This window comes from Arachis hypogaea, chromosome 11 (genome assembly GCF_003086295.3).
Source record: "Arachis hypogaea cultivar Tifrunner chromosome 11, arahy.Tifrunner.gnm2.J5K5, whole genome shotgun sequence".
NCBI lineage: Eukaryota > Viridiplantae > Streptophyta > Magnoliopsida > Fabales > Fabaceae > Arachis > Arachis hypogaea.
Genome location: NC_092046.1, coordinates 86,811,245 through 86,820,358, shown reverse-complemented (window position 1 = coordinate 86,820,358; position 9,114 = coordinate 86,811,245). Strand labels below are relative to the sequence as shown.

Genomic DNA, 9,114 nt, shown 5'->3' with positions numbered 1-9,114 from the left:
GTTTTGTGCTTTCTTACTGTTACTTGAGATTAGGGTTTGAAATTATGCAAATTTACTTTAGATGAAGTTCTTTCATACATTTACTGTTTTGTGCATAGTTCATTATTGAGAGGGGGTGGTAGATTTACAAATCAATTTTCTTCTTTCTAAATACTAGAGAGGGAGCAATGTCTTTTGATTATATCAGTGAACTTTATTGTAACTTGTATGTTCTTCACTTTTTTGTGTTGCTTTTGCTTATGCTGAAATTAATAGAATAGGTCTATAATTACTACATATAGTGTCAACTTATGTTCTAAATAATTTTTTATGATATCTGCAGGATGATGAGAGCCACAATCACACAGAGAGAGTTTTAAAGCAAATGGTAGTAGGAGTTCTTCCCACATCAACTTTTTGTTAATCATAGTTCTGCTGTATATCACTTTTTGTTTTAACATCCTTCATATCTTTGGGAACATTACAGTTTAGTTTTAAATTATTATTATAGCATGTAAATAATGTATGTAAATCAATAAAAAATCAATTCTTATGCATTCTAATTTTCTCTTTTTAATTATTATTATAGAATTGTAATTTTCTAATTATTATTATGCATTCTAATTTTCTCCTTTTTTTTAAATTGACAAAGGAATAGGCCACGCTTTGAAAGCGTGGCAAAAGGTTTTAGTGGGAAAGCCATGCTTTTAAAAGCGTGGCAGTATGTGCTCTACCGGCATGCTTTCAAAGCGTAGCCAAAACCAATTTTCTTGTCACACTTCAAAAGCGTGGCGATATGTGAACTTTTCGGTACGCTTTTAAAGTGTACCGATAGATTAACACATATGACCACGCTTTTAAGCGTGGCAAGAGTTGAAAGCGTGGCAAAAAAGAAAGCGTGCCGATAGATCCACAAAAGCGTGGCGATAGAGCAACCGGCACGCTAGGGGATGTGAACCTTTTAAAAGTGTGCCGATAGCTCAAAAAGTGTGGCAAAAAGCTATCGGCACACTTTTTAGCACTTTTTGGCACGCTTTAAAAGCGTGGCAGAAAGCTTATTTTCTTGTAGTGTCCATTGGAAGATCCTCATCAGTTCTTAGTTGAATTCTTACAAATCTGTGACATTGTTAAGAGCAATGGGGTTAATCCTGAGGTCTACAGACTTATGCTTTTCCCCATTGCTGTAAGAGACAGAGCTAGGACATGGTTGGACTCACAACCTAAAGAAAGCCTAAACTCTTGGGAAAAGTTGGTCAATGCTTTCTTGGCCAAATTCTTTCTACTTCAAAAGTTGAGCAAGCTTAGAGTGGAAGTCCAAACCTTCAGACAGAAGGAAGGTGAATCCCTCTATGAAGCTTGGGAAAGATACAAGCAATTGATCAGAAGTTGTCCTTCTGACATGCTTTCAGAATGGAGCATACTATGTATATTCTATGATGGTCTGTTTGAATTGTCCAAGATATCATTGGACCACTCTGTTGGTGGATCTCTTCATCTGAAGAAGACGCTTGCAGAAGCCCAGGAACTCATTGAAATAGTTGCAAATAACCAGCTCATGTACACTTCTGAAAGAAATCCTATGAATAATGGGACAACTCAAAAGAAAGGAGTTCTTAAGATTGATACTCTGAATGCCATATTGGCTCAGAATAAAATATTGACTCAGTAAGTCAATATGATTTCTCAGAATCTGACTAGACTGCAAGCTGCATCCGGCAGTACTAAAGAAGCTTCATCTGAAGGAGAAGCTTATGACCCTGAGAATCCTGGAATGGAAGAGGTGAATTACATGGGAGAATCCTATGGAAACACCTATAATCCTTCATGGAGGAATCATCCTAATTTCTCATGGAAGGATCAGCAGAAGCCTAATCAAGGCTTCAATAATAATAATGGTGGAAGAAATAGGTTTGGCAATAGCAAGCCTTTTCCATCATCTTCTGAGCAACAGACAGAGAATTCTAAGCAGAGCCTCTCTGACTTAGCAACCATAGTCTCTGATCTATCTAAGACCACTCAGTTTCATGACTGAAACAAGGTCCTCCATCAGAAATTTGGAGGCACAAGTGGGTCAGTTGAGTAAAAGAGTTACTGAAATCCCTCCTAGTACTCTCCCAAGCAATACAGAAGAGAATCCAAAAAGAGAATGCAAGGCCATAACTATGTCCAAAGTGGCCGAACCTATAGAGGAGGAAGAGGCAGTGATTTCCAGTGAGGAAGACCTCAATGGACGTCCACTGACCACTAAAGAGTTCCCTAATGAGGAACCAAAGGAATCTGTGGCTCATACAGAGACCATAGAGATTCCACTGAACTTACTGTTGCCATTCATGAGCTCTGATGAGTATTCTTCCTCTGAAGAGGATGAAGATATTTTGAAGAGCAAGTTGCTCAATATCTAGGAGCAATCATGAAGCTGAATGCCAAGTTATTTGGTAATGAGACTTGGGAGGATGAACCTTCATTGCTCATCAATGAACTGAATGCTTTGGGGCAACTAAAGTTACCTCAGAAGAAACTGGATCCCGGAAAGTTCTTAATACCTTGTACCATAGGCACCATGACCTTTAAGAAGGCTCTGTATGACCTGTGATCAGGAATAAACCTTATGCCACTCTCTGTAATGGAGAAACTAGGGATCTTTGAGGTACAAGCTGTAAGATTCTCACTAGAATTGGCAGAAAACTCAAGGAAACAGGCTTATGGACTTGTAGAGGATGTCTTAGTGAAGGTGAAAAGCCTGTACATCCCTGCTGATTTCATAATCCTAGACACTGGAAAGGAGAAGGATGAATCCATTATCCTTGGAAGACCCTTCCTAGCCACAGCAAGAGCTGTGATTGATGTGGACAGAGAAGAGTTGGTCTTTCAATTGAATGAGGACTACCTTGTGTTTAAAGCTCAAGGATCTTCTTCTGTAACCATGGAGAGGAAGCATGAAAAGCTTCTCTCAATACATAGTCAAACAGAGCCCCCACACTCAACTTCTAAGTTTGGTGTTGGGAGGCCACCATTAAGCTCTGAGTCTCTGTGAAGCTCTCTAAGAGCTCACTGTCAAGCTATTGACATTAAAGAAGCGCTTATTGGGAGGTAACCCAATGTTATTTAATTATATTTATTTGTTTTCCATTGTTATGTTATGTTTTCTTTAGGTAGATGATCATGTGAAGTCATAAAAACAACTGTAGAATTAAAACGGAATCAAAAACAGCATCAAAAATAGCACACCCTGGAGGACAGGCTTACTGGCGTTTAAACGCCAGTAAGGATAGCAGAATGGACATTTAACACCCAATCTGGCAGCATTCTGGGCGTTAAATGCCAGAAATGGCAGACAGACTGGCGTTTAACGCCAGAAAAGAGTGTCTGGCTGGCGTTAAACGCCAGAAAGGGGCAGCAGACTGGTGTTTAACGCTGAGAAAGGTAGCAGAGCTGGCGTTAAACGCCAGAATTGGCACACAGAGGGCGTTTACACGCCAGAATGGTGCAGGGAGCAAAATTCCTTGACACCTCAGGATCTGTGTACCCCACAAGATCCCCACCTACCCCACATCTTCTTCTCTCTTCTTCACACCTTTCCGTAACACTCTTCCCCAAATACCCTTGATCAATCACATCCTATCCTCTTCCCCACAATCTCCTCACCACTCTTATCCATCCACTCTTCCCCACCTACCTTACCATGCAAATTCAAACCATTTCCCTCCCAAACCCAACCCTTCACACACGAGTTTCCCCCTCTCTTTTCCTATAAATACTCCCCTTGGCCGAACCCACTCCTCTCCTCCATCTCCTCCATTTCTTCTTTTTCTCCTCATTTCTTTCTTCTTTTGCTCGAGGACAAGCAAACCTTTTAAGTTTGGTGTGGAAAAAGCTCTACTTTTTATTTTTCCACAACCATTGATGGCACCTAAGGCTGGAGAAACCTCTAGAAAGAGGAAAGGGAAGACAATTGCTTCCACCTCCGAGTCATGGGAGATGGAGAGATTCATCTCAAAAGTGCATCAAGACCACTTCTATGAAGTTGTGGCCAAGAAAATGGTGATCCCCGAGGTCCCCTTCATGCTCAAAAGAGTGAATATCCGGAGATCCAACGTGGGATTCAAAGAAGAGGTTGGAAAACTCTCACCAACCCCATCTAACAAGTCGGAATCTTAATGGTTTCAAGAGTTCTATACTAATGCATGAATCACTAGGAACCATGACCAAAGTATGAACCCGAACCCAAAGAATTGGCTCACAATGGTTCGGGAAAATTACTTGGATTTCAGTCTGGAAAATGTGAGGTTGGCATTCAACTTGCAAATAATGCAAGGAGATCCTCATCCTTTCACTAGAAGAGTCAACTTTGATCAAAGGTTGGACCAAGTCCTCATGGACATCTGTGTGGAAGGATCTCAATGTAAGAGAGACTCAAGAGGCAGGCCGGTTCAATTAAGAAGGCTTGACCTCAAGCCCGTCGCTAGGGGATGGTTGGAGTTTATCCAACGCTCTTTCATTCCTACTAGCAACCAGTCTGAAGTTAGAATAGACTGGGCTATCATGATCCATAGCATCATGATTGGAGAGGAAGTAGAAGTTCATGAGATCATATCCCTAGAACTCTACAAGGTGGCGGACAAGTCCTCTACTTTGGCAAGGTTAGCCTTCCCTCATCTCATCTGTAACCTATGCAATTCAGCTGGAATTGTCATAGAGGAAGATATCCTCATTGAAAGAGACAATCCCATCACTAAGAAGAGGATGGAGCAAACAAGAGAGCCCACTCATGGACCTCAACAAGAGCATGAGGAAATTCCTCATCAAGAAATCCCTGAGATGCCTCAAGGGATGCACTTTCCTCCACAAAATTATTGGGAGAAAATCAACACTTCCTTAGGAAAATTGAGTTCCAACATGGGGCAACTAAGGATGGAGCACCAAGAGCATTCCATCATCCTCCATGAAATTAGAGAGGACCAAAGAGCCATGAGGGAGGAGCAACAAAGGCAAGGAAGAGACATAGAGGAGCTCAAGCACTCCATAAGATCTTCAAAAGGAAGAACTAGCCGCCATCACTAAGGTGGACCCGTTCTTTAATTTTCTTGTTCTTATTTTTCTGTTTTTCGATTTCTATGCTTGATGTTTTATCTATGTTTGTGTCTTTATTACATGATCATTAATGTATAGTGTCTATGTCTTAATGCTATGAATGTCCTATGAATCCTTCACCTTTCTTAAATGAAAAATGTTTTCTGAAAAAGAAAAAGAAGTACATGAATTTTGAATTATATCTTGAAAATAATCTAATTATTTTGATGTGGTGGCAATACTTTTTGTTTTCTGAATGAATGCTTGAACAGTGCATATTTTTTATATTGTTGTTTATGAATGTTAAAATTGTTGGCCCCCTTGAAAGAATAATGAAAAAGGAGAAATGTTGTTGATAATCTGAAAAATCATAAAATTGATTCTTGAAGCAAGAAAAAGTAGTGAAAATCTTGCAGAGAAAAAAAAGTAAAGAAAAAGAAATGGCGAAAAAAAAGAGAGAAAGAAAAAGAAATAGCAAGCAGAAAAAGCCAATAACCCTTTAAACCAAAAGACAAGGGTAAAAAGGATCCAAAGCTTTGAGAATTAATGGATAGGAGGGCCCAAAGGAATAAAATCCTGGCCTAAGCAGCTAAACCAAGCTGTCCCTAACCATGTACTTGTGGCGTGAAGGTGTCAAGTGAAAAACTTGAGACTAAGCGGTTAAAGTCGTGGTCCAAAGCAAAAAGAGTGTGCTTAAGAGCTTTGGGCACCTCTAACTGGGGACTCTAGCAAAGCTGAGTCATAATCTGAAAAGGTTCACCCAGTTATGTGTCTGTGGCATTTATGTATCCGGTGGTAATACTGGAAAACAAAATGCTTAGGGTTGCGGCCAAGACTCATAAAGTAGTTGTGTTCAAGAATCAACATACTGAACTAGGAGAATCAATAACACTATCTGAATTCTGAATTCCTATGGATGCCAATCATTCTAAACTTCAAAGGATAAAGTGAGATGCCAAAACTGTTCAGAAGCAAAAAGCCACTAGCCCCGCTCATCTAATTGGAAATGAGCTTTATTGATATTTGGAATTCATTGTATTTTCTCTTCTTTTTATCCTATTTTATTTTTAGTTGCTTGGGGACAAGCAACAATTTAAGTTTGGTGTTGTGATGAGCGGATAATTTATACCCTTTTTGGCATTGTTTTTACATAGTTTTTAGTATGATTTAGTTACTTTTTATTATATTTTTGTTAGTTTTTATTCAAAAATCATATTTCTGGATTTTACTATGAGTTTGTGTGTTTTTCTGTGATTTCATGTATTTTCTGGCTGGAATTGAGGGATCTGAGCAAAAATCTGATTCAGAGGCTGAAAAAGGACTGCAGATGCTGTTGGATTCTGACCCTTATGAACTCGAAGTGGATTTTCTGGAGCTACAGAAGCCCAATTGGCGCGCTCTCAATTGCGTTGGAAAGTAGACATCCTGGGCTTTTCAACCATATATAATAGTCCATTCTTTGCCTGAGATTTGATGGCCCAAACTAGCGCTCAAAGCCAGCCTAAAACTTCCTGGCGTAAAATGCCCAAACTAGCACCAGAATTGGAGTTAAACACCCAAACTGGCACCAACACTGGCGTTTAATTCCAAGAATAGCCTATGCATGAAAAAGCTTCAATGCTCAGCACAAGCACACACCAAGTGGGCCCCAGAAGTGGATTTCTGCACTATCTGCACTTAGTTACTCATTTTCTATAACCCTAGGTTACTAGTCTAGTATAAAAACTACTTTTAGAGATTTATTTTATCATCTTTTTAAATCATATGTAACTTTTATCATTGTTCACGTTTTGGAGGATGGCCTCACGGCCATGCCTAGACCTTTTTCACCTATGCATTTTCTACGGTGGATTTTCTACACCCCAAAGATTATGGTGTGGAGCTTTGCTGTTCTTCATGAATTAATGCAAGTACTATTGTTTTTCTTTCTATTCACGCCTACTTCTTCTCCAAGATATACTCTTGTACTTAATTCAGTTAAGTCAGAATGAAGGGGTGACCCGTTACAATCACCCACTATCTTCGTTACTCGCTTAGCCAAGATTCGCATTCCTGACAACAACAAACGATCTACATGATGTTCAACGTAGTCATTAGACGACAGTCGGAGTATATTCTCTTGGGTATCAAATACATGGACCGAGTCCGTGAGATTAGTATCTTCGTGGTATAGGCTAGAACCAATTGGCAGCATTCTTGGGATCCGGAAAGTCTAAACCTTGTCTGTGGTATTCCGAATAGGATCTGGGAAGGGATGACTGTGACGAGCTTCAAACCTGCGAATGATGGGCGCAGTGACAGTTTGCAAAAGGACAAGGGTCCTACTCCGACGCAAGTGGGAACTAACAGATGATTAGCCGTGCGGTAGCTGTACATGGTATCTTTCATCCAAGATGAGCAATCCACAGTTGATTAGCCGTGCAAAGATCGTACCTGGTATTTTTCATCCGAGAGGATCATACATCTTACCATGGAAGGGAGCACACATGGTTGGAAGAAAGCAATAGGAAAGTAGAGGTTCAGAAGCAACAAAGCACCTCCAGACGTTTATCTGAAATTCCCACCAATGAATTACATAAGTACCTCTATTTTATATTATGTTTATTTATCTTTTAATTATCAAAACCTCATAACCATTTGAATCCGCCTGACTGAGATTTACAAGATGACCATAGCTTGCTTCAAGCCGACAATCTCTGTGGGATCGACCCTTACTCACGTAAGGTATTACTTGGACGACCCAGTGCACTTGCTGGTTAGTTGTGTGGAGTTGTGAAAAGTGTGAATCACAATTTCCCACACCAAAGGTAAAAAAGTGTTACCACTTTCGTAACAAATTTTGGTTTTTGTATTAAAAAAATTTGTTACAAAATATTACTTTGAATTGTAACAGTTCCATTTTTTGTTACAAAAATTTTTTTTAACGGGATATACTGCAACGACCCTTATTTTGTTACAAAATCCTTTTGTTTCAAAATTCTAATTTTTTGTAATAATTTTTTTTGTTACAAATATTGCTTTTTCTTGTAGTGGGCTTAAGGTGCAAAGCACCAAAGAAAGAAAGAGCTATGTTCAAGAATCAATTAGAGCCTAAATAAGAGAATCTATAATATCATCCGAGTTCTAATTCTGAAGGATACTAACAGTTCTGAACTTCAAACGATAGTGAGATACAGAATCTATTCAGAATCAGAGTGTCATTAGCCCCATTCAGTAACTAGACCTGAGCTTAAATGACAACTCAAGTCTCAGACATTTTCTCTTCTTGGTCCTATACTATTTTGATTGCTTGAGGACAAGCAACGATTTAAGTTTGGTGTTGTGATGCATGAGCATCTTGTACCCTTTTTATGGTCATTTTCTAGTTATTTTTAGTTAGATTTTATTTAGTTTTAGTTGATTTTAGTGCAAAAATCCTCTTTGGATGCTACTTTGAGTTATTTTAGTTTTTTTATAATTTCAGGTGAAATTCGGAGCAGTTTGACAGAGTTTGGAACTAAAAACAGAAAAGCTGGCAAAACCCCCTTGGCGTTAAATTCCCAGCTGGTGTTTAGCACTAGCAGGGGATACAAGCATGTACGAGTTTGATCCCTTTGGGGCTTCTCAAGTGGATTTAGCATTTATTAGTTATATTTTATTTTTTTTGTAATTTTTTATTTACAAATAATATCTTTTAGTCTTAGAATTTATTATTTTATTTATTTCCGTATCAAATTAGGTTAGTATAAAAGGGAAAAAGATCCTCCCTTAAGAGGTTCGAACATTGTTATCGCCCTTCCGCACGTTTTCAGAACCATATTTTCTTTGTAAGTCATGAGCAACTAAACCTCTCAGTTAAGGTTAGGAGCTCTGTTTATTTCTATGGATTAGAACTATCATTCTTCCATTTTAATTAATTTTTTTATTCAATTCTAAGAATTGTTTTTGTTCTTAATCTTATTAATTTGGGTGGAACGAGAGTATGACCCTTATTCTACATGAGTTCTTGTGATTCTCGGGAGAGTTATCTTGAACTTCAACTTGAAAATACATTCCTCCTAAATTGCTAATTACATGAACTAATTG

The 9,114-nt window shown here is 38.7% G+C and overlaps 1 non-coding gene across 1 annotated transcript; it reads right to left on the bottom strand.

Annotated features, from left to right (window-relative positions):
• Positions 1-1,276: 1,276 nt before the first annotated feature.
• LOC112724895 (small nucleolar RNA R71) lies at positions 1,277-1,384 on the bottom strand. The gene has a single exon (XR_003164035.1). It is a non-coding gene; the product is annotated as a small nucleolar RNA R71 (small nucleolar RNA).
• Positions 1,385-9,114: the final 7,730 nt, after the last annotated feature.